Source organism: Choloepus didactylus, chromosome 14 (assembly GCF_015220235.1).
Source record: "Choloepus didactylus isolate mChoDid1 chromosome 14, mChoDid1.pri, whole genome shotgun sequence".
Taxonomy (NCBI): domain Eukaryota; kingdom Metazoa; phylum Chordata; class Mammalia; order Pilosa; family Megalonychidae; genus Choloepus; species Choloepus didactylus.
This window is the reverse complement of record NC_051320.1, coordinates 9,666-37,094: the sequence shown is the minus strand read 5'-3', so window position 1 is coordinate 37,094 and position 27,429 is coordinate 9,666. Positions and strand designations below refer to the sequence as shown.

At 38.9% G+C, this 27,429-nt stretch overlaps 1 pseudogene; it reads left to right on the top strand.

Moving 5' to 3' along the window:
* Positions 1-19,574: 19,574 nt before the first annotated feature.
* LOC119509530 lies at positions 19,575-21,044 on the top strand (annotated as a pseudogene).
* The last annotated feature ends 6,385 nt before the right edge of the window (positions 21,045-27,429 follow it).

Sequence of the window (27,429 nt, the reverse complement as noted above, 5' to 3'; positions counted from 1 at the left end):
TGCAACTTAAGAATCTAACTGAATTACAAATACATGAAGCTAAATTACTACAAGTGGGAAGGGAAAATGTGGGGACCTAAGTAACTCTGAAATAAGTGAAATATATAAGACTATTGGCAAAAATAACCATGAATAAGCAATATACTCAGATACAGTTCTTGCCAATGGGGGTTTGGTTAGCAACTGTGAAGCTACTACGCACGCATATTGGAACTGAACCATCTATTCAACAGATAGCAGATGCTGGGAGACAGGCTTCTCACTGTTGGAGTATAAGGATACAGACATATCATGGAAGAAAGCTAGAGCATTTGCATCAACTGACATCACCATCATGGCAATGTAAACAGCTACTGAAAACTTCTCTTCAGGGATTCAATGAAAAAAAGGACAATTCTGCATTGGAAGATCTGAGAACAGGGACATGAATGGACATTTGCACACTGGTGTTCATCAAGGCAGTATTCATGATTTGCAATGGGTGGAGGTGGCCTAAGGGTACATAGACTGAGGAACAGAATGGTGAACTTTAGCATATGCATACAATGGAATATTGAGCAAATATGAGAAGTAGTGAAGCTGTGAGACACGCAATGAGGTGAATGGATCCTATACCCATCATTTGAGTGAAGTACACCAGAAATAAAGGCAAACACTATAATGTCTCACCAATATGGACTAATTACAATATGTAAACTCAGAATTGAATCTTACAACACAGCCTAAAAGGGAAATGATAATTGTAATGGTCCCTAGATTGTAAGCTTTTACAGCAGTCAACTCTATTCCTGAATTGTAATGGCTATCTCCAAACTTTGAGATGTTGATCCCTTAGTGTATAACCTTATTGGTCTCTGGACAAATGGGTATGTCTGTGACACCTGAAACTCAGAGCTAGAGCTTGGCAGATATGAATGTCAGTATTAGTGCATACAACATCTGTTAAAATAAAAAGCTGAAAAACAGCCCAGACTTCAATTAGCGATATGAATGAAGCAGATCTGGTTAAGACTAGGGCAAACTGGGCCAAAGGGTAAAGGTTAAAACTGTGTTTAACTTCAATTTCCATGTGAGACCAAGGGAAGATATGTCTATTTGGTGCAGGACCTATATTTTCTAAACAGTATAACTCTGCAGTCGGTTTGTTCAAACACCACAATTACAAGGAACTTTGAACAGGAAGTGAGATACAGTAGGTTAGTATAGGTTAGAGCAAAATAGTGATACATCCCAAAGTAATTTGGGCAAAGAATAAAAAATATATTTACAGCCCCCCCACCCCAAGGAGCCACAGGAAAGTGTGGAAATGTTGGACTTCCTCACGTGGACTGATGTTGAGGTTGTCACAAACATTAGGACTGGTGGTTTGATGGGCTGAGCCCTCTGTCATGGGACTTGCCCTTGTGAAGCTCACTGCTGCAAAGGAGAAGCTAATCTTGCATATAATTGTGCCTGAGAGTCTCCCCGAGTATCTCTCTCTCTCTAACTGGGCCACCTCAGCAGGTGAGCTCACTGTCCTCCCCCCTAAGTGGGACCTGGCTCCCAGTGGTGTAAATCTCCCTGGCAATGCAGGATATGACTCCTGGGAATGAAATTGGAACTGGTTTTGTGGGATTGAGAATATCTTCTTGACCTAAAGGGGAATGCAAAATGAGATGAAATAGTTTCAGTGGCTGAGAGATTTCAAATGGAGTTGAGAGGTCACTCTGGTGGACATTCTTATGCCCTATATAGATAACACCTCTTAGGTTTTAATGCATTGTTATAGCTACAAGTAAATACCTGAAACTATCAAACTGCAACCCCGTAGCCTTGACTCTTGAAGATGATGGTATGGCAATGTAGCTTACAAGGGGTGACAGTGTGATTGTGAAAGCTTGTGGACCACACTCCCTTAAACCACTGAATGGATGGATGAGTAGAAAAATGGGGACAAACTGGGTGAAAAATAGGTTGTAAGGGGGGAATAATTTGGGTGGTCTTTTTCTTTTTTTATTTTTTATGGTTATTATTGATTTTTCTGGTATAAGGAAAATGTTTAAAAAATAGATCGGGGTGATGAATGCACAAGTATACAATGGTATGGTGAACAGCTAATTGTACACCCTGGATGATTATATGCTATGTGAATATATCTCAATAAAACTGAATTAAGATAAAAAGAATGAGATTTTTCAAGCACTTACTGTGTTTGATAAAATCTATGCTGCCAGCTAAGCTATAACTTAATTTCAGAGTTGGTAAAATGTGAGAAAAAAATGTGCACTTAGAATTGATGAAATATGGTATATTCTCCAGATAGACTGTTCAGTGAAAAATGCAAGGTTCCAAACAATGTGCAATGTATTAAAAATGCATATTTTAAAAAAGAAAGAACATATTTAACACAAGTGCTTACTGCATCCCTATGCACAGCTCTCTAGAATGATACAGCACTTGCCTCTAAATGGGAACAGGGTGACCAAGAGACAAGTGTAGGGGGCAAATTCATAGTTTATATTAATTGGGGTCATTTGAAATTTGATAGGATTGTATCACCTGCTCGAAACAGAAGCTTAGTAGAAAATTTCCCAACTCTTATTCAAATCCAAAAGTGCAGCATATGCCAAACAATAAATCTGAACAGACCTCCTGCAAGATGCTTACTAATTAGACTGTCAAATGTTAAAGACAAAGAGAGAATTCTGAAAGCAGCGAGAGAAAAGAGATTTGTCACATACAAGGGAAACTCAGTAAGACTAAGTGCTGATTTGTCATCAGAAACCAAGGAGGCAAGAAGGCAGTGGTGTCATATGTTTAGGGTACTGAAAGAGAAAAACTGCCAGACTGGAACTCTTTATCTGGCAAAACTATCTTGGAAATATGAAGAGTTTAAAATATTCACAGATAAACAGCTGTTGAAAGAGTAAATTCAGTAAAGTGGCAGAATACAAGATTAATGTGCAAAAGTCAGTAACGTTTCTATACACTAGAAATGACCTAACTGAAGAAAAACTCAGGAAAAGATTCCAGACACAATAGCAACTAAAATTCAAGTACCAAGGAATAAATTTAACTGAGGATGTAAAAGGCCTCTACACAGAAAATTGCAAACTTTTCTAAAGAAATCAAATAAGACTCAAATAGGAGGAAAGATATTCCATGTTCGTAGATAGGAAGGCTAAATGCCATTAAGAGGTAAATTCTACCCAAACTGTTCTACAGATCCCACACAATTCCAATCAAAATTCCAACAACCTAATTTGCAGACTTGGAAAAGCTAGTTATAAAATTTATTTGGAAGGAAAATGGCCTCAAATTGTCAGGAAAGTTTTTAAAATGAAGAACAAAGTGGAAGGACTTACACTTCTTGACATTAAACACTACTAGGAAGCCACAGTAGTTAAAACAGCATGGAACTGCCACAAAGATAGTCATGTTGCTCAATGAAATCAAATCAAGAGTTTGGAAATAGACCCCCAGATTTATGATTAACTGATTTTGATAAGGTCCCAATATTCACTGATCTTGGACAGAACATTCTCTTCAACAAATGGTGCAGGGAGGATTGGATATCCACATGCAAAGAATGAAAAGAGGACCCCTACCTCACACTGTATAAAAAAATTAAAATGATTCAAATATAAGCTTCAGTACCATAAAACTCCTAGAAGATAATATAGGGAAACATCTTCAGGACCTTGTATTAGAGGTAGCTTAATACAAAAAATAGATACATGGGTACTCCTCAAAATTAGAAGCATCTGTGCTTCAAAGGACTCTGTCAAAAATAGTGAAGAGGCAGCCACTTCAATGGAAGAAAATATATGAAAAAATATCTGATAAGAGGTTGATATCCAGCATATATAAAGAAATCCTACAACTCAATGACATTATTATAAACAGCCCAATTATAAAATGGGTAAAAGATATGAAAAGACATTTGTCCAAAGAGGAAATACAGATGGCTAAAAAAACATGAAAAAAGTGCATCTTCAGTAGTTATTATTATGGAAATGCAAATCAAAACCACAATGGGATACCATCTGACACCAAGAAGAATGGCTGCCATTAAAGAAACAGAAATCTACAAGTTCTGGAGAGGTTGTGGAGAAATTAGAACTTTTATTCATTGTTGGTGGGAATGTATAATAGTATAGCCACTGTGGAAGACAGTTTGGTGATTCCTCAAAAAAATAGATAGAGAGTTAAATTATGATCTGCCAATTTCAGGTCTAGTGTATATATTCTGGTATATATTCAGAATAAACAGAAACAATGACACAGACATTTGCACAACAAATTTCATAGGGTTATTGCTCACAATTGCCAAGAGATGAAAACAATTCAAGTGTACTTCAACAGATGAGTGGATACACAAAATGTGGTATGGTGTATCCCAAACAGAAGAGATCCCAATAGATGTACTCCAAGACACTTACTGAGCAGATTGTCCAATGTCAAAGACAAAAAGAGAATCCTGAAAACAGCAAGAGGAAAGTGGTCCATCAGACACAAGGGAAGTTCGATAAAACTATGTACAGGTTTCTCCACAGAAACCATGGAGGTGAGAAGGCAGTGGTATGATATATTTAAGATACTGAAAGAGAAAAACTGCCAACCAAAAGTTATACATCCAGTAAAACTGTCCTTCAGAAATGAGGCTGAGATTAAAATATTTTCAGACAAACAGACACTAAGAGAGATTTTGAATAAGAGACTGGTGCTACAAGAAATACTAAAGGGACTGCTACAGGCTGATAGGAAATGACAGGAGAGGTTTGTAGAAGAGTGTAAAAATATAGACTATCAGGAAGGGTAAAAGGAGAGAGAGAGAAAAATAAGATATGGCATATAAAATCCAAAAGAAAATGGTAGAAGAAATTACTGCCATTAGAGTAATAACACTAAATGTTAATGGAATAAACTTCCCAATAAAAAGACACTGACTAGAATAATGGGTTAAAAAACAGGACCCATCTCTATGTTTCTACAATTAACTCAATTTAGACACAAAGACAAAAATAGACTGGAAGTGAAAGGTTGGAAAAAGTTACATCACACAAAGAAAAAAATGGGAGTAGGTATATTAATATCAAACAAATTAGATTTCAAGTGTAAAACAATTGGCAGAGACAAAGGACACTGTTTATTAATAAAATGGACAATACATCAAGAAAACATAACAATCATAAAGATTTATGCACTGAGTCAGAGTGCCCCCAAATTCATAGGCAAACACTGGCACCACTGAAGAAAGAAATAGACACCTCTACAATAATAGTAGGAGACTTCAATACACTGCTCTCATCAATGGATAGAACAGCTAGACAGAGCATCAGCAAGGAAACAGAGATGTTAAATTGTGTGAAAAATGAATTAGACTTGACATATTTATAGAACACTATGCCCCACAACAGCTGTATGCACATTTTTCTCAAGTGCTCATGAAACGTTATCTAGGATCACATATTGGGTCACAAAGCAAGTCTCAACAAATTTAAAAATATTGTTATTATACAAAACACTTTCTCAGATCATAATGGAATGAAGTTGGCAATAACAGGCAGAAGGTCATAAAATTCACAAATATATGGAGACTAAACAGCATACTCTTTCAAAACCAGGGGGTAAAGGGAGAAATTGGTAAATACCTTGGAGCAAATGAGAATGAAAACAGAACATATCAAAACTTATGGGATGCAGCAAAGATGGTGCTTAGAGTTAAATATATTGCCCCTAAATGCCTATATTAAAAGAGGAGAGAGAGCAACATTTGAGGAATTAACTGTTTGCCTGAAGGAACTAGAGAAAGAACAGCAAACTAACCCCAAAGCAAACAGAAGGAAAGAAATAACAAAGATTAGAGCATAAGTAAGTGAAATTGAGAAGAGGAAAACACAAAACCAGAAACTGGTTCTTTGAGGAAATTAATAAAATTGATGCACACTTAGCTAGGATAATGTCATGGCCCATGAAAGCTTTGCCAGCCCAGAGGTCAAAGAAGACACTGGGCATTTCCTGATGCATGAATTTTATTCAGGGCTTACCAACAGGGTGAGAAATCACAAAGAGATCATGATGGCCCTCTTAGGCCAGGTGGGCATCACTTTCACAGGGAAGTTGACCACACAATTAAGCTGGATGGTCAAGTGTGTTATAAGAGTTTAAGACAAAGACATTCCTACAGGTGGGAGAGCATAGATGTGGGAACAGGTCCTGTGACATGGGGATGATGAAGGAAGGAGAGGAACATTATGGGATGGGATGTAGTAGATAACCAAAAGAGTGATAACACTTGGGAGCCAGCAAGCAAGGAGACTAGATTAATATTTGACAGTGGGAGTTCTTGGATACAAGACTTTCTCACCTCCTGCTTACTTCCCATTCCATGATTTAAAGTTACATTTTAAGGTTAATTTGCCCTTTTCTCTTTACTGGCTTACAAAGATGAAAAGTTAAACATTAGCTGCCTGGGTCATGCAGTCTGTGGTGTGTCAAGGACTGCAGGCCTCTTCTGTTCAGGCCAGAGGCTGCCACAGATAACAACAACAAAAAAAAAAAGAGCCAATACAAATACAATCAGAAATGGGAAAGGAGACATAACTACTTACCCTGCAGAAATAAAGGAGATAACGAGAAGATATTACAAGCAACTATATGGTAATAAACTAAACAACTTAGACAAAATGGACAACTCCCTAGAAAAGCATAAACAACAAACATTGAGTTAAGATGAAATAGACAACCACAACAAACCAATCACAAATAAGGAGACTGAGTTGGTCTTCAAAAAGCTCCTAAAAAAGAAAAGCCCAGGATCAGATGGCTTCACATGAGAATGTTACCAAGCATTCAAGAAAGAATTAGTATCAATCTTGTTCAAACTCTTCAAAAATTTGAAAAGGAGGGAAAACTACCTAACTCATTCTATGAAGCCAACATTACCCTTATGCTAAAGTCAGAGAAAGGTACTACATGAAAAGAAAATTATAGACCAAACTCTGTAGTGAATATAGATGCAAAAATCCTCAACAAAATACTCACAAATTGAATCCAGCTGTACATTAAAGAATTATACACCATGACCAGGTGGTGTTGATTCCAGGTATACAAGGCTGGTTCAAGTTCAACACAAGAAAATCTATTAATGTAATAACACCACACCAGTAAAGCAAACTGGAAGAACAAGACCATCTCATGGTGCAGAAAAGGCATTTAACAAAATTCTACATCCTTTCTTGATGAAAACACTTCAAAGGTTAGGAATAGAAGGGAACCATCTCATTACAATAAAGGCAATGTATGAAATCCTACAACTAACATACTCAATGAAGAAAGGCTAACGCTTTCCCTCTAAGATTAGGAACAGGACAGGGATGCCCACTGCCACCATTGTTATTCAACATTGTGCTGGAAGTTCTAGCTAGAGCAATCAGGCAAGAAAAAGAAATAAAAGGCAAGCAAATTGGAGAGGAAGAAGTAAAACATCCACTGTTTGCAGATGACATGATTCTATATGTAGAAAATCCAGAGAAAGCTGCAGCAACGCCATTAGAACTAATCAATGAATATGGCAAAGGGGCAGGCTACAAGGTCAATATACAAAAATCAGTAGTGTTCCTATACACAAGTAATATGCAACAGGAGGAGGAAATAAAAATAATTCCATTTATAAGAGCAACCAAAAGAATCAAGTATTTAGGGATAAACTTAAGGCCACAAAAGACCTTTACAGAGAAAACTATAAGAAACTGCTAAAAGAAATCCAACAGGACCTAAAAAAAAGAACTATATACTGTGTTCATGGATTGGAAGAGTATAGTTAAGATGTCAATTGGAAAAATGTAGTTAAGATGTCAGTTCTACTTAAAATGATTTATAGATTCAATGCAATTCCAAATAAAATCCCAACAACTTACTTTGCAGAACTAGAAAAAAGGATTAACCAAATTTATTTGGAAAGGCAAAGTGCCCCAAACGGCCAAAAGTATTTTGAGAAAGAGGAATGAAGTGGGAGGCCTCACACTACCTGACTTTGAAACATATTACAAAGCTACAGTGATCAAAACAGCATGGAACTGGCATAGACATAGATATACTGACCATGGAATCAAATTGAGTGTTCACATATAGACCCTCACATCTAAAGATGATTGATCTTTGATAAGGCAGTCAAGCCAAAGCACCTGGGGCAGAGCAGCTTCTTCAATAAATGGATTTGAAGAACTGAATACCCATTTCCAAAAGATCAGAAGAGGACTCCTATCTCACACTATATTCAAAGACTGACTCAAAATGGATCAAAGACCTAAACATTAACACTAAGACCATAAGACTCAGAAGAAAATGTAGGACAATATCTTAAAGATCTTGTGATAAAAGGTGCTTTCCTAGACCTTACATCCAAAGCCCAACAACCAAAAATACATACATCAGTGGCATCTCCTCAAAATTAAACACTTTTTTACATCAGAGACTTGATAAGACAAAGACAAACAAATGATTAAAAAATGTGCAAAGAACATGGACAGGCACTTTTCAGAAGAGGAAATACAAATGGCTCAAAAACATATGAAAAAATGCTCAAGTTCACTAGCTATTAAGGAAATGTAAATCAAAACCACAATGAGGTATCATCTCACACCTCTCAGAATGGCCATTATCCAAAAAACAGAAAATTACAAGTGCTGGAGAGGATGTGGAGAAAGAGGCACACTTATTCACTGTTGGTTGGAATGTAGATTGGTGCAGGCACTCTGTAAGGCAGTATGGTCGTTCCTCAGGAAGCTAAGTGTAGATTTGCCATATGACCCAGCTATTCCATTGCTAGGTATATATTCAGAGGAACTGAAAGTTAAGACATGAATGGACATTTGTAAACAGATGTTTATAGCATTATTCACTATTGCCAATAGATGGAAACAGCCCAAACATCCATCAACAGATGAGTGGATAAACAAATTGTGATATATACACATGACAGAATATTACACAGCCGTAAGACAGAACAAAGTCACAGAACATATAATAATGTGGATGAACCTTGAGGACTTCTTGTTGAATGATGTTAACCAGAAACAAAAGGACAAACATTACATGGTCTCACTAACATGAAATGACATTTTGAGCAAACACAAAATGACATTAATGAGAGTGAAAAGCTGGGAACACAGGTTATCAGGAGATGTAAGAGGGTAGAGATTGGACATTTGATGCTGAAGGACTGCAGAAAGTTCAACAGGATTGATTGTATAGTTCCAGAGATAGATAGCATAATACTGTGTGATGGTAGCACAATAGTGTAAGTACACTGAACAAAGATGTCTGTTAGTAAAGCTGAATGAGGAGGGCTAGGGGAATGTATGACACCAGAGGTAAAGAAAGATGATAAAGACTGGTACTGTCTAACTTAGTGAAAACTAGAGTGGTCAATGATTGTGACTAAATGTACAAATATAAAAATGTTTTTACATGTGGGTGAGCAAATGAATGTCAACCATGCGAAGTGTTGCAAAAGCAATGGTATTGGGGAAAAACATAATCAAAACAAACTGGAGTCTATGGTTAACAGTAGCATTGTAATATGCTTCCATTAAATGTAATAAAGTCAATATACCAATGCTAAATGTGTATGAGAGGAGGATATAAGGGAGGAATATGGGATCCTTTGAAGTGGTGTTGTCTTCTGACCTTACTATTATATTGTACTGCATGTTATTTTATTTTAATTTTTATTATCTTTTTTATTATTCCTAAACATTTGTTTTAGTAATGAATATGTTCAAGTGCTGACTATGGTGATAAATACACAATTATATGATGATACTATGAACAATTGATTGTACACTGTGGGTTATTGTATGCTTTGTGAATATATCTGCATAAAATTGTAGGAGAAATATAAATAGGGACAAAAGTGTTGGAGAAAATATTGAGAGAGGGATGGACCTATTAACTGTTGGTAGGGAGATAGAATGGTGTAGACTATCTGGGGGACAGTGTGGTGGTTCCACAAGAAACTATGTGGGTGCCATAGGGTCCTGTTACCTCATTATGGGGTATGTATTTGGAAGATAGGATAGCAGGGAAATGAATGAACATTTGCACACTGATGCTTATGGAGACAGTATTCATGATTTACAAAGGGTGGACATGGCCTAAGGATACATGGGCTGATGAACAGAATGGTGAACTGTGGTGTGTGCATACAATGGAATATTGAGCAACTGCAAGGACTGAAGCTGTAAGACAGGCAATGAGGTGAATGGATCTTGTAGACAGCATTTTCAGTGAAGTATGCCAGAAACTAAAAGACAACATTATAATGCTTCACCAATATGGGCTAACTACAATGTGTAAAGTCAGAATTGAATCTTAGAACACAGCTTATCAGAGGAACACTTATTGTAATGGTCCCTAGATTGAAAGCTCTTACAGCAATCACATCTATTCCTCAACTGTAATGGCTATCCCAGATTCTGAGATGCTGATTCCTTTGTGTATAACCTGGTTGGTCTCCAGAACTTTGGGTATCTGTGTGACAGCTGAAACTCAGAGCTAGAGCTTGGCAGCTATGAATGTTAGTATTAGCATACACAGCAACTGTTTAAAAAGCTGTTAAAAAAGCTTCATTCAAGATATGAATGAAGCAGATCTGGTTAGGATCAGGACAGATAAGGTCAAATGTCTTTTAAAAACTTCAGCTTCTATGAGGGATCAAGGGAAGAGATGTTTATTTGGTGGATATATATCCTCTACAGCACACTAAATAATTTGACTTGTGGAGTCAGTTTATTTAAACACCATGGTTGCATGGAGCTTTGAATAGGATGTGAGATCTGGTAGGTTTTAACAGGTTAGTGTGAAACAGTGATACAGCCAATAGTAATCTGGGCAGAGAATAAAAATATTCATGCAGGGCTCCCCTGAGGAGCTGGGGGAAAATGTAGAATTTTGGACCTTCCCTCCTGGTTTATTAGTGATACTCTCACAAACATTGAGGACTGAAATTTGATGTGCTGAGCCCTCAATCTTGGGGCTTTCCCTTATGAAGCCTGTTCCTGCAAGGGAGGGGCTCACCCTACTGTGGTTGTGCCTAAGAGTCTCCCCTGGGAAACTCTTTGTTGCTCAGATATGGCCCTTTCTCTCCAGCTGAGCCAACTTGGCACGTGAACTCACTGCCCTCCCTCCCGCAAGTGTCCTGACTCCCCCGCAATGCAGGATGTGACTCCTGGCGATGGGCCTGAATCCAGTGTCATGGGATTGAGAAAATCTTCTTGACCCAAAGAGGGGAGAGAAAGGAAAAAAGAAATAAAGTTTCAGTGGCTGAGAGATTTCAAATGCAGTTAAGAGGTCACTCTGGAGGGCATTTTTATGCACCATATAGACAACACTTTCTAGGTTTTAGTGAATTGGAATAGCTAGAAATAAATACCTGAAAGTATCAAACTGCAACCCAGTAGCCACGATTCTTGAAGATGAGTGTATAACAATGTAGCTTACAAGGGGTGACACTGTGACTGTAAAAACGTTGTGGTTCACACTCCCTTTATCCAGTGAATGGAAGGTTGAGTAGAAAAATGGGGACAAAAATTAAAGGAGACCTGGAGTGGGGTAGAGGGGGATGATTTACTTTTATTTTTTATTCCTAGTTTTATTTTTTCTGGTGTAAGGAAAATGTTGAAAAATTGATTGGGGTGATGAATGCACAACTATGTGATGGTACTGTGAACAGTTGATTGTACACCATGGAAGATTGTATTACATGTGAATATATCTCATTATAATTGAATTAAAAAAAAAATCTTATCAGGGTGATCCTGGTGCCTACCAAATTATCAAATTACTGCCCCCAGCACTCTAAAAGTTTGCAGGATGAAAAGTCCCTATAGAAGCTGGTGGTGTTTATGGAAGAGGGAAGAGTGACATCTAGATCTTGAAGGATGAACAAAACATTGACAAAATTAGCGTATTTTCTTTTTAAACAAACATTTTGGCCATTGCAATGTTAACATACACACATTGTTTAAAATTGGAAAATGCTATAGAACATAAAGAGAAAAAAATCAGTTGTAATCTCACCTCTATCATTAACATTTTAGTGTATTTTTCAATGTTTATTTGCTTATGAGTATCTTTTAAGATTATTTTGTATGTAAATTTTGCATCCTGCTTTTATATGCCTGACATCATAGCATAAGCATTTCCCCATGTTATTACACAATTTCCATAAACACTTTTACTTGGTGGTAGAATATTCCCTCAGACAAGTTTCTTTTCTTACCAGTGTATCTTGCCCCCAGCTGAAGGGACAGTACTGCTGTGGACTTTTCTTTTCAGACAAGGATGGATGGTTTTTATTGCCTTTAAAGTTGTTTTCCTTACTCTCCAAGCCAAATGACTATGAATTCTCTTTTTCCAGAAATAAGTTGACTGTGATTGCATATGGTTTTGACCAGGGAAACAACCTCATTCCAACTTACTTTGCTTTTAAAAAGACTGATTGGAAAGCACCTCCTCTGATGATAAGAGCAAATAGGAATCAGAAGGATAAATTGGAATTTCTTCCCATTTCATATTGACAGCTTTATGGAAATAAATGTATAAAGCATTTGAACCAAGCCAAATGTTGTAATAACATCACTGGGCTGATTCTTTTAAATTTATTTTATAAATTTTATTGTGGTAAATATATATAACATGAAATTTGTCATTTTAACCATTTTGCATGTACAACCCAGTGCCATAATTACATTCATGATGCTGTACAGTCATTGCCACTGTCTGTTTTACCACCCTGATAGAAACTATGTACTTATTAAGCAATAACTCCCCATTGCCCCTGGTAATCCATTGCCTCCAGCCCCTGGTAACCTGTAATCTACTTTTGGTCTCAATTAATTTGCCTGCTCTGGATATTTAGTTGTAAACGGAATCATACAATAAAAAAACTGATTTAGGTTCTCTAGTTTATTTCCTTTTCCATATACATTTTAGAGTCAGCTTATCTTTACCTAGGAAGATCCTTCTGAGGTCTAGAATGGTACTGTGTTAAATCAGTGGATCATATCTTCACTCTTCGAAATTTTCTATCCATGAACACAATATGTCCTTTTATTAATTTACGTCTCCTTTCCTTTCTTTCATCAACACTTTAACATTTTCAGCATACAAATTCAAATTTTTTTTAGATTTATATCTAAATATTTCAGTTTTTGGAGCTGTTGTAAATGGTACTGGGTTTTAAAATTTTTGTTTCCAATTTTACAGTGCTAATATATAGAAATATGCTTGTTGCATGTACATTGACTGTGAGCCCTGCAGCCATACTCAACTCATTAACTGCAGGACTTGTTCTGTGGATTCCTTGGGATTTTCTACATTGACAGCTGTGTCATCTGAGAGTAGGAGTAGAGAGTTTTACAATTCTTCTTTCCAATATGTTTGCCTCTTACTTGCCTTGTTGCCTCGGCTAGGGTTTCAGTGCAATATTGAATGAGTAGGCCCTTTCTAAGAGTTTTCAATGCATGTCTTTGCCTGGCAAGATTTATGAAAACCTGTGTGCCTGAGAACATTTTTATAACCTTCGCAGATTTAAATGACAATTTGGCTCAATATAAAATTCTGGAGTCAATGATCTTTTACTTCAATACTTAACATTTTTGTCTCTATTTTTTGCTTGCCATCCCAGGTTTCCTTTGAGACATCTGATGTCTTTGTGAGTAATCTTCTCTTTCACTCTAGAAGCTTCTAAAATATTTTCACTTACTGATGTTCTTTGAATTTTACTATGTGACTCTAGAATATTCCAGATGAGTCACAGAAAATATGGAACTTCCCAGGATCAGGTCTCAGGAACCAAATGGGAGTGGGTCAGAAATGATGGCCTCTGAACTTTGAATCCCAGACCCAAGTCTGCAGAAAAAGCAGACCCAAGACACAGAGCTCAATGCTGCAAGCATGCTGGCAAGATCAGGTGTCCACACCAACACTCAGGAGCGTGAGGAGGAAGTGTTTCTGCTGCCCTGCCCATGTCCCCTCACCCCAGGGGGTTCTCATCCTGGAAGGAGACAACACAGGATGCTCTGAAGGTTGCAAGGCCATGTGGAATGGCCCTCTGACAAATCTCCAGCACCAATACCCAGCTCTGAAGTAATATGTTAAAATATTAATTTTAAAATAGTTAACACTAGTATGTTGCTTACTATCAGGGATCATTCTGTGTCCAGACGTCAATTACAGATATGAATGTAGCAGATCTGGTTAGGACTAGGTCAAATCCGGCCAAAAGGTAAAGGATGATACGGACTGTGTTTTGAACTTCAACTTCCACGTGAGCCCAAGGGAAGAGATGTTTAGCTGGTGCAGGATCTATATTTTCTAAACAATATGACTTCTACAGTCAGTTTGTTCAAATGCCATAATTACATGGAACTTTGTAAGGAAAGTGAGATGTGGTAGGTTTGTATAGGTCAGTGTGAAATAGCAGCACATCCCAAAGTAATCGGGGCAAAGAATAAAAATATTTATGCAGGAACCCCTGAGGAGCTGGGGGAAAATGTGGAAGTATTGGACTTCCTCACCTGGACTGGTGCTGATTTTTCACAAACACTGAGGTCTGAGTATTTCATATGCTGAGCCCTCTATCTTGGGGCTTACCCTAATGAAGCTCATTACTGCAAAGAAGAGGATAAACCTGCTTGTAATTGTGCCTGAGAGTCTCCCCCTGAGTACCTCTTTGTTGCTCAGGTAGGGCCCTCTCTCTCTAGCTAAGCCAACTTGTCAGGTGAACTCACTGCCCTCTCCCTTTTGTAGGATCTGACTCCCAGTGCTGAAATATCCCTGGCAACACAGGATATGTCTCTTGAGTATGAATCTGGACCTGGCATCATGGCATTGAGAATATCTTAACCAAAATGGGGATGCAAAATGAAACAAAATAAAGTTTCAGTGGCTGAGAGGTTTCAATGGAGTTGAGAGGTCACGTGGTTGGACATTAACAAATTATGTAGATAACACTTTTTAGGTTTTAATGTATTGGAATAGCTAGAAGTAAATATCTGAAACTATCAAACTGCAAGAAAGTAGCCTTGACTCTTGACTTACAAGGGGCAACAGTGTGATTGTGAAAACCTTGTGATCCACAAGGTTTATCCCTTTATCCAGTGTGTGGATGGATGAGTAGAAAAATGGGGAGAAAAACTAAATGAAAATTAGGGTGGGGTGGAGGGATGATTTAAGTGTTATTTTATACTTTTGTTTTTTATTCTTACTTTTATTCCTTCTGGTATAATGAAAAAGTTAAAAAAATAGATTGGGGTAATGAATACACAGCTATATGATTGTACACCATGGATGATTCTATGGTATGTGAATACATCTCAATAAAACCAAACTTTGAAAAAATGCAGAGGAGCTGTATGTAGAGAAGATTTCAACAGCTGCCTGTGTGGAAAATTCCTCCACCTGGAAAATTTAGCTCCCTCAAGACTGACTGTAGTGTCCCCTAATGGAGCTACTTGAAGAGAAGCTAGTTTGTATGTGGAGACTGATTTGCAACCCTTTTGGGAAAGCCATAGTTCTGCATGGTAAAGCCATTTAACTATATTGCTGTGGATACAAAGGTTAAGAGTGGTCCACGGACCCATTTTAAGGTTTAGAGTTAGGTCCGGATACATTGTCTATTTTTTGCCCATTGTAGTGAACACTTGCTCTAGAAATATTTAGATGGAATGTAAACTAAGAACTTAAGTGAGCAATTGGTGTACTATCATCTGCTAATTCTAAATATTATGTTAAGAAATATTTTTAAAGAAAGTTATTTTGAGCATATTGGGGTTACCCTTAACAGAATCCTGCAACATTTATTATGTTCCTGTGACTTAAGAATTTTGTTATGTTGATAATTGTTGTGGAGCCTGGCTGGTGTCCAGGCAAGTGAGAATTGGGTTTGTTCTCCTGGGAGCCCCCTTGAGGCCCTCAGTGATCTAATGTGCCTGTGGAGGGTGAGCACTGATGACCTCAGAGGCGTGCATAGAGGTAAGGAGAATCTTTACACCTACTGCTTTATGCCTGTTGTCCCTTAGGTCTTCCTTGCATTGGCATCAAGACTGTTGCAGGTGCAGTCAGTGGACAGGTCCCTCACCACCTTCCCAGGCCAGACCTGTCTTCAAAAGGCATCTCAGCCAAGGGATGTGAGTATGTGCTGGAGAAGCCTGGGGAGTGGGCCAGTGATAAGTGTGTTGTCACTCATTGCTCTCTAATGTTCACTTCCAAAGAGGACTGGGAATTACCTTCTGTATGACAACTTTCAGACTGATGGAAACATAATAAAACAGTGAAACAAGACTTGCTTGAAACCAAGATAAAACAAGGCTCAAGCAAGTGACTAACCAGATAGGAGCAAACAGTGTGTTAGAGCTGAGGCCTTTTAAAAGTTGACATTTGTGGGGCAAAGTGCAGGTCCTCTGAAACAAAATAACCTGGTATCAAAGTAGTGGGGTATATACAGAGGGCTTCTAGGTCATTGAAACTTTACTGCTTACAAAGATTCTTACTCTCTTTGGCAAACCTTGATACCTAAAACCGAAGTAAGAACATGGGTTAAAAAAAAAGTGACTATTTAGAAGTTCTGACAAATTAAAATAATCAAAACCCTTTTAATACATGAAAGCCCAAAATGTATGGATAGAGCATTTAAAATTGCACACTGTTTCAAATAGAGTGGAATATATTGCCATCACAACTTTTGAAACTGTTGCAAAAAAAGCGGTTGATCTGTTCCTATTGGATTAGTTTCATGATATCTTTCTCCAATAAATGTGGGGAAACAATTATTGGAAGTGTATATAGTTGTCAGATTAATTTTAGTGCATGGCAGAATTTGAGGTAGTTGTCTCTCCTTAAGCATTCTGATTTTCTTCCTTTATCATCAAGTGGATTTATGATTCATTCCATACTTAATGTAGCATTTTCCATAAACTACTATTATACCTTAAAGGATGGTTTTAAAAAATACAAAAGTCACACTTGTTACAAAATCTTAATGTGGTAGTCTACATAGTAAAAAGGAAAGTCACCCCCAAAACCATTACCCTATCCCTCAACCACCATTCCATTTTTCTTAAATTGAATTATGATTTATTCTTTTCCTGAACATTGGGGTTTTAGAGATTCAGTTTTAGGGAAGGGACTATATAATTTTTACTAAGGTTTAAGTTGTGAGGGTTTTAAAAGTTTAAATATAAAGCTTCGTGTAGAAAAGTAATCTTTCCCTTCAATAAACTTTTAAAATAGTGTTGATGCAGAACTTATTTATGACTCAATGCTTTATACACCAAGTTGATGTAGACAGAACAGTGTTATGGTGAAATAATTGGATCCCTTAAATGAGCCCAAGGACTTTCAGGAAGGGGGGGAGGGGTGCAAATCCATCACCCATTTGATAGTTTTATTCAAAGCGTAGCCCTTTCATTCAGGTCATCTCATGTGTGGTATTTGAAGGTTGGTGGTTCTGATTCAGACTGTCCATGAATATCAGGCACTTGGTTTAGGTTCAAAAAGTGTTTTGATGACATTCTTGACAATAGTAATGGGAATTAGCCCCACTGGGCCTGCCTGCAGTGTCACTCTACAATTACACCTGAATTCAAACTGCATGGCTCTAGGATGGAGGGTCTGGTGTCTGTTGTAATAGATACCGGTGGAGAACCATTGCTGTCATTAGCTTTTGGGTTTCAGGTAACACCTTCTCATTTTTAAGCTGCTCTGATGTTTAAAACAAGGCTGACACATTGGGCTCTTGATTCACCAGCATCATAAGTGCTGAAAGGGACTTAATCAGATACAGGCAATGTAGCCTCTTGCATGGCTCTGGAGAATTTTTTTTAAAAAAAAGAAAGAAAGAAAAGGAATCATTGTTTTACAAAGGAAGTACTTAGGTGAGTAAAAAGAAAAGACAGTGGCTGCTTGTTATTTCAAGGCTTTTTGGTTCGAAAACCCAATTTGGTATGTGGATGTGGTATTATGGGTTCTGATTTCCGCAATTAAAGTCAGAAGTTGTGGTCATTTAAAAGTAAAGTGGCTCTTGTAATTCTGTAGCCTTTCCTATCTTCTATCTTTTACTGACCACAGTGAATAGTACCAAGGCAGCTCCATTAGAGGCTGGTGGGAGGGGGAGGTGGTACAGAGATGAACAAATGTCCCCTGAGGGAGGGACTTGTCTAAGAGTGTTTAATACACAGTTTCTGGCAATAAAATTGAGGCAGCATCATTTCCTTGGACCTTAACAGGCTCCATTTCAGGCTTTTTTTTTTTTTTTTTCTTTTTCCTTTTGCCTTCAATAATCTTTCCCTGGACTAAACAGGGATTCTCATTTTCTTAAGTTATTGCATTTCCTGACAAGATTCTTGGATCTGGAGAAATTGCATGTAGTGGCCTTGTAAGGAAAGGGCAATTTGAAATCGGATTCAGGGGCATAGGATCAGATGGGATATTTTGCCTAGAATTCGTGAAAGGAAAATTCCTAGTATGTCACAACCAAAGTATAAAACTACCTTCTTCCTCTAGAGTTTCTTGGAAAGCTGGGATTCTAGACTGCCAGAAACCAGTAAGATTTTCTTTCTTCTCTGAACAGAGGTTACTGCTTTTTGCTTGTTTGTTTGGTTGGTTGGTCCAAACATTCAATATAGCTTGCATGAGAGAGAGGGATAGAGAAGGGAAGTTAGTTACCAAAGTTTGAGGAGAATGAACCTGTCCTGATTAGCTGTGACCCTAGACAATTGAGACTGTTGGTTTAAGAGAAAACAAAGTATTTGTGTGTGGTTTTCTGTCTCTCCCCCCTTCCCATCCCATCCACTGATATAACTAAATATTTAGAAACATAATTTGAAAGCTAACAGAGATGTTTAGGTTCTTAAGTACTTGAAACTGACAGTGTAGCATAAAAGGAGCTGTTTGGTTTTCTCCTGCAGAGGACTAACTAGAACTGACTTGTGGGTGATTATATCAACTCACCTGTCAAAACCCTCTTTCTCCTCTTGAGGAAACCCACCCCACAATCCTGGTACAGTGTGTGAAATGGTGGGGCCTTTATTTATTTATTTATTTATTCATGGCTTAAACAACAGTAAACATTTATTATCTCACAGTTTCTGTGTGTCAGGGATTCTGGATCAGCTTAACTGGGTGACTCAAGGTTTCTCAAGAGATTGCACTCAAGATATTAACTGGACAGGCGGCAGGCAGGGGCTCTGGGCTCACTCTCCACCACGGAGCGCCTGGGACCCGGGACAGCAGAAAAGCCTTTCCCTCGCGCTCCCTCCTCCTCCCCGCCACTGCCTCCCGGGCCTGGCTCTGAGATCTCACGGAGACGACGCCAGAGAATGAGGCCTCCGGAGGGGCGCTGCGCGGGGTGGCTGTGGCTGGCTCTGCCCTGCCAAGCGCGCGCGCAGGTGTCCCCGGAGCCCGCCGAGCGGCTGCCTCCCCGCGCTGCGCTGAGAAGGGCCGGAGGGACGCGGGCTGCGGCGCGGCGCGGGGGGCGCACAGGCGGCGGTCCCCCGGGGAGAGCCTTCCTCCGCGCCAGCCCCGCCGGCATGCCCTGCCCGGGTGCTCCGTTGGGCCATCCCCGAGCCAGGCGCTGCACGGACCCCGACTTACCGGTAAGCCCTGGAAGGAACCATGGTCAGTTAGGAAACCAGCAAGGGAACACTCGCAAGCAACTTCAGGGAGCGAAGTAGAACCACCTGCCTCCTTGCCCTGGAGATGAAATATGCCCTGAATCCCAAGCAGCAGATTAAAAATTGCAACAAAGCCCCTCAGGTGCGGATTAAGAGTATCTGCCAGGCGCAGAAGGAGCAGAGGGTCCTCCAGCTCTCTGCAGGACAGCCGAGCTAGAAGAGGGAGGCCAAGGTGGTCTCTTCCAAAGCTGCTTATCAGGAATACGTGCCTATGCCCGCACGGAGGTCCATCCCCAACGTGATGTAGAGCACAGGCGTGCAGACCTCCCCGGAGCTGAAGAAGTGTTACCAGACCTTCTCTCTGGACTGCACAAAAAATCTCGAAAGCATTCCTGCTGCGGATCCTTCAGAAGTTTCTAATGGATGCTACAGAGGGGAGCAAGCGGAAACACATGAAGGCCACTGGGGTGCATCTGGGGTGCAAAAAGACAGTCAGCACACACTGGTAGACCAGCCTGCCAGGCATAAACTGTGCTGAGCTGTATAAGAATCCCGATATGCACAGCTACCAAGAAGGTCCTCTCCAAAATTCAACTTGGCGTCCTTCCAAAGAGCCTGACTGCAAGCCACACGGGGAAGCCAAACAGGACAGAGGGACACCAGGGATGGAGGAGTCCACCCCACCAGCCAACAGAAAGGCTGTTTAAAACAGAGGTTGCTCCCTCACCTTAGTGGGCCCCGAGCCTGCCTTGTCAAACTCCTCTGAAGACAGTGAGTGCTCCTTCTGCCCAGCAGGGGCAGCCCAGGAGGGGAGGAGGGCAGTGCATCTGGAGGGGCTCCAGGCCCACCCAGGCACCACTCTGGCCTGCTCGCCCCTGCTGCAGAGCCCATCCACTGAATGTGCTGAAAAGGCCCCACAGGCTCCAGTCCCACCTGGGGAGGAAAGCCAGCTGTGTTGGACAGGGGTCGCCTTGGGTGAAGAATGCCAACAAATCGTGCCTCAGAGGGAAGTGGGGGAACTTGAAACACAGCTTCAGGTGATGAAGAATTTGGTCAGTTCACACCAAGAAACTATCAAAGTGCTCGTGGGTGTCATTCAGGAGCTGGAAAAAGGAGAGGCTCATTGGGAAGGACTTTTGAACTCAGACTTGGCAAGACAGCTAATTGAGACAGGTGCAGAAACAGTGCATGTATTACCTACAGTGTGGAGCTAGATTTTAAGCAGCAAGAAGACAAACTCCAAACAGTTCTGAGGAAAATCCATCCTATGAGGAAGGTCAGGTTGTACCTTTGCCTTATTCCCAGTAGACTTATTCTGCAACTCCCAAGCAAAAATTCAAAACTGAATCTAAAAAACATGGAAAATGGAAAGTCTGGTTCCTTTAAAACTCATAGTGTTGTGGAGTTGAAAGGTCAACTTTAAAACCCCCTAGAGTTAAGCAAATGCTTTTCTGAAAGGAATAGGATGGAGGGAGGTATGAGTCTAATCTGGCTGACACCCAGTTCTCACCCTGCATACCCAAAAGTCTTTTGTCCTAAAAGATAAGTAGCCGAAGCATGGTATGAAAACTATAACTTGCTGGCTGTTCTTTGCAGTCCACTGATGTGGGGATGTAAACTCTGAAATGAAACTTAAGTAGTCAAAAATGACAAGGAAAACCTCTCTCCTTACCTTACCCTAGATCTGCAGGTATTATGTTATCAAACTGTGAAAGGGCAGGCTGTCACTCTGTATACAGCTAAAAGTCATAATTACTTCCAAACCTTTATTATTTTTTAATAATGACAAGAAAAAGCAAGCCTTATGCTTGCAAAGGACTTCATTTTTACATTTAATTTTGCAAGTAATCAGTGGTGAGTGCAATAGTTAGCACATCAAATTCTGAAGAAAGCAAAAATTTTAAAAATGGTCAGAGACCATGAATATTCTCTCAAATGTGACTAGATGCATATTTGACTTCATGTGCTATAGCCTCAGCCAAGTGATCACATCTCTATCTGACATTGATGGCTCAAATTTAGTATCCTTTTCATCTCACAATTTACAACATGTTTATTGCTCATTTTCCAAATGGCCAGCAGCCAGGAGTTCCCTCTAAGTCAGGACATGCCTTTAATCACTGCAAGTTGACAGAGTCAGAGCTATTAGACACCAAGCTTTCTTAGATCTCATTTTCAATCTATTGTACCCAAAAGCCAAATGGCAAATTCTGGCAAGAATTTGAACACACACATAGAGATACCAAATGGATCATATAGTCACCAATAAATTGCTGCCGTTCTTTGCCACCACCAGAAGTTTATATGTGGATTGATCTTTGGAGACATTGTTCACCACTGTAAGAGCAGCCAGTTGTAAACAATTCCTTATACTTTGTAACAACTGTTAAAGACCTGAGGTCTCAAAGAGAAACCGTGTGTTTAGTATAGCTGCTACAAGCTAATGGGCTTAATACCATCTAGCATTTAACTTATCAGTTAGCTTTACTACTGGCTTACTTAGGGGAAATCTGTGAATCAAATTTTTTAGGTATTCTTTGAAAAAACAGTGACACCTAGAATTCTCTCTTGATTACACATTGCAATGTAAATCATAGTTCCTTTAATTTTTTTTACTCATTTCTTTATACCTTTGCAAGTATCTTTTTATAGAAATCAAAAGCCAGAAGTCTATAAATTACTCTATCAATTTATTTGCTTCTCACAATAGGAATTAGGGATATTTTGCCTGTTTTTATCTACAATTTAAATTTTGAATGGTTTGTGAATTTTGAGAAAACCTGGTCTTCAATTTTTGTCCAACAATATCATCTTGAGTCTAGTGCTGGCACACATGCCTCACTGATTAGATGCCAAAAATAGAGTGGCTAGCCTTGGTGAAAGGATTGTGTACCTGGATTTTTCAGATATTTGAAATATTTCTTGCCATGCATTTTCCTCCTGAGAAAAACAGCAAATCTATTTTAGTTCTAATCATTTTGATTCTACAAAGATCTAGTGTTCAGCAATCAGATAAGGACTTGAAAAAATTCAGACTAAGTCACAGAAACATTCTTTTGGGATTACTCCAAATATATTGCAGAAGTATACCTTACTAAATTAAAAAGAAAACAACTTTGTGGTGACAGTATATGAGGGCTCAAATCCTTGAATGTCAGTAAACAGAACTGAGAAATATTTTTGTGCAAGAAAGATGAGAAAAAGGACCTGAGCTATGAAAGACGTGCAATTGTCTCATGGGGACAAAAAAATAAAAATGTGCTACATGTATTTTATACTGTTTTTACAAGTTATAAAAATCTTTGCAACAAGTTATCCCTCCTTATGTTTTTTTTTTTTTTACATTTTATTTTGAAATAAATTCAAAGTTATAGGAACAGTTGCAAAAACAATACAAACCCTATACACAGAGCTCCAGCATTCCCTGAACCCCTTATACCCCGATCCATTAACTTTAACATGTTGTCACACTGCTATTTCTTTCCCTCCCTTCCTGCTTTTCTCCCTATCTATCATCCATCATCTATTGCTCTGTCTTCTGAACATATGAGAGCTAGCTGCACACATCCTTGAACAAACACTATAATTCACATATGCACTTCCCATGAACAAGAACACTCTTTTATGCAATCCTATTAAGCACAGCTAAGAAGTACAAGAGATTCAACAATGATACAAAGCTTACATTCTATATTTCTTTTTCCTTATGTCTCAACTGTGTCCCTTTGAGGCTCCTCTCCTCCATCCTCAGATCCCATCCAGGGTCATCCTAGGTATTCAATTGTCATCTATTTAGACTTTTTTTTTTTCTCAATTGTGGAAACATATATACAGCCTAAATCTTCCTATTCCACCCCCTCCCTAGCATTCCATTAGTGGGATTAATTACATTTATAATGTTGTAATGCTATCACCTTCCCAACATCCGTTACTAGAAATTTCCCTTCACCTCAAACAGCAACCCTACACTCATTTCTTAACTCCCCATTGCCCCTTCCCCCATTTCTCTTAACCCATACTCTACTTTTCATCTCTATGGTCATATTCTCTGATAATTTCTTTATGTTTACTGTGGGGCTTAAAATTAAGCTCTTAAATCCATAACAATCTTGTTTTTCTTTGATACCAACTTAATTTCAGTAGGACACATAAACTATGTACCTATACTCCTCCATTCCCCCACTTTTATATAGTTCTTGTCAAAAATTACGTATTTTACATTGAGTTCAAAACCACAGATTTGTCATTAGAGTGTGTGTATTTTATATCATGTAGGAAGTAAATAGTGGAGTTACAATTCAAAAATTATTGACTTCTATTTGTATTCCATTGTGATCAGAGATTGTGCTTTGAATATGTTCAATTATTATTATTTTTTTTAATTTATTGAGGCTTGTTTTATGTCTCAGCATATGGTCCATTCTGGACAAAGATCCATGATCACTAGAGAAAAATGAGTGTCCTGGTGATTTGGGATGTAAGGTTCTATATATGTCTGTTAAAATTCCCTATATCTCTTTCTCCTATCTTTGTTTCTCTGTTGGTAGGGCTCCCTATAGTATCTGAAGTAGGGCAGGTCTTTTATTAGCAAAATCTCTCAGCATTTGTTTGTCTGTGAAAAATTTAAGCTCTCCCCCAAATTTGAAGGAGAGTTTTGCTGGATAAAGTATTCTTGGTTGGAAATTTTTCTCTCTCAGAATTTTAAATATGTCATGCCACTGCCTTCTCGCCTCCATGGTGGCCACTGAATAGTCACAACTTAGTCTTATGTTGTTTCCTTTGTATGTGGTGAATTGCTTTTCTCTTGCTGCTTTCAGAACTTGCTCCTTCTCTTCAGTATTTGACAGTCTGATCAGAATATGTCTTGGAGTGGGTTTATTTGGATTTATTCTATTTGGAGTTTGCTGGGCTTTTATGCTTTGTGTGTTTATATTGTGTAGAAGGTTTGGGAAGTTTTCCCCCAAAATTTCTTTGAATACTCTTTCTAGACCTTTACCCTTCTCTTCCCCTTCTGGGACACCAATGAGTCTTAAATTTGCATGTTTTATTTTATCTATTGTATCCCTGAGATTTTTTTCAATTTTTTCAATTTTTTTCTCCATTCTTTCTTTTGTTCTTTGATTTTCTGTTCTGTGGTCCTCTAGGACACTGAGTCATTGTTCAACTTCCTCTAATCTTGTATTATGAGTATCCAGAGTCTTTTTAATTTGGCCAACAATTTCTTTAGTTCCCTATGATCTTCTATTTTTTTAATTTACTTTTGCCATTTCTTCTTTATGCTCTTCTAGGGTCTTCTTTATGTCCCTTTTATCCTGTTCCATAGTCTTCTTCATGTCTTTTATATCCTCTGCCATGTTTTCATTCCTCAATTGTGATTGTTTGATTAATTGTGCCAAGTACTATGTCACTTCTCATATTTTGATTTGGATGTTTGGGATTGGGTTCTCCATATTATCTGGTTGTATCATATGCATTAAGATTTTCTGTTGTTTTTGGCCTCTTGGCATTTGCTTTGCTTGATAGGGTTCTTTCAAGTTGTAAAAAAAAAAAATACCAATTTGATTTTTCAGAAATACAAGTTGGTGGTGTACACTTTCTCCAACTAACCAGCAGATGGTGTCTGCAAGTCACCTCTACCCCTCATGTCTGTTATCCCCAACTGTGCCTCTGTGGTGTGTGGGGAAATGATTCTTGTGGGGGTCAGCTGGTGAACTCAGTTTAGGTTTGTTGTTGGAGCTGTCCACCCTGAATGTGGTGTGTGTGTCTGGGTGGTCAGGGAGGCAGGGCCACTTTAATATTCAAATCTCCCAGGTGTTCCCAGAGATTCAAGGCTGTTGCAAGAGTCTAAGCCTTCATTTCAGTTTTGCCCCAGATTTTCTCTGTTGCTGACCCACAAACCACTGGCGTTGACATAGCATCCCTGGGTTTTCCAAGTGGGCCCCCCTTCTCAGCTGTGATCTTCCAGGACCTCTGCTGAGGGAAGGCTGTGCTACGTCACTAGTGTGCATCATCCCTAAAAGGAAGCCCTGGGCTGCCAGGCCATCCAGGGGTGCTCTCTGCCTGATGCAAAGATTAGCCTATAATTCTTGACTGGTGTAAGTTCTGGATGAAAGGCAGATAGTAGAGCTGGGCCCCACTCCTTTCCTCTTAGAGAATATAGATGACCTAGGGGGAGGTCATTGGCATTTCAGTGGTCTCTGTCTGTGCCACACCCCTGTCTGGGTCACATAACTGGGAACTGAAAATGGCTGATGCTTTCTCCACTGAGTTGAAAAAGGAACAGAGCTAGTCCAAGGCAACCCTCTGGCTCTCCAAGGTTAGTCATCACCCAAAGCCTCTCTCTACTTGTTGGGGATTCATACCTTGTAGTGAGCAGTTCACAGTCACTAATTAAAACCCCAGTTGGAGCTCAGCTGAGCTATATTCGCTTGCTGGGATAGAGCTTCTTTCTGTCACCAGGAGGCTTTGTAGCTTGGGCTGTGGGGGAGGGGGTCTCCTAATTTGGATCCACAGTTCTTACTTACGGATTTTATGCTGTGATCTTGGGCATTCCTCCCAATTCAGGTTGGTGTATGATGAGTGGATGGTCACATTTGTCCTCCTGCAGTTATTCCAGATTATTTACTAGTTGTTTCTGGTTTTTTTTTTTCAGTTGTTCTATGGGGCTTCTTAGCTTCCACTCCTCCCTATGCTGCCATCCTAGATCCCCTCCTCATGTTTTAAGAATTCCAACTCTCTTGGTGAATTGAAACACAGATGTTAGCAGTTTTGTAATTAGTATGATAAATCTAAAGAAGTGTACATCATAGTAAACAAAATAATGTCAGTGTTTCAAAGCAGTTTATACAAAATATATATATCAATCTATCTTTAGAACCAAGAAGGAAACTCTAAAGCTGCGCTAATTTCCCTTTAAAAATAAAACTATATTAAAAATAGAAAAAATCATTTTCAAAATCATTCTATGTTTGAATTGCAATGTGTCATTATCAGATGATGATTCTTAACCATAAGAATACTTAAGTAAAAACTCTAATCTCAAACCAAAGTACAGTGTGCCCTCATATTGGATGTATTCTTGGCATTACATATACATATTAAATTATTATACTTGTCACTAAGTTTTTTTATTACTTTTAAATAAAAAAATCAAAGGTTAAAAAAAAATGCTAACTGGGTCTCCATCATATAAACAATCCACTTGGCTCTCCCTCACTCTCAGGACTGTGGGCAGGAGGCCTGGCTTCCTCTCCACAAAGACCTCTCCACAGGGTGGCTGATGCTGCTTCCCCCAAAGCAAGAGATTCCAGAGAGAAAGCTGGGAGGAAACTCAGTGCCTTTTATGACCTCCTGTTAGAAGTCCCATCCTGACACCTGCAGCATATACCGTGCATGAGAAGCATGACAGAGTCTAGCCCTCCCTGCAGGCAAAGGGAGAATTAAGCTCCTCTTTTTGAAGGGACAAGTGTCAAACCCCAGGAAGGTCTGTGCCCTGGCTACAACATAGATTCTTAGTAAGTGCTTATTGAATCTTGACCTCTGCATCTTTTTGAAATAATAGAACTGTTGATAGCTATTTAACAGGAAATTTTTTAAAAAAATATTTGGAAATTAAGATACAAGAGATTAATGCACCAAAGCAATCACCTAATTGCCAAAAATGGATGACTTCAAAGAATCTTCTTCAATTAAATTTCCTCTGAAGGGTAGAATTTGTAAATTACCCTTTTGCTTAAACCAGCCTCTGAGAACAAGAATAATTAAGGCAGTT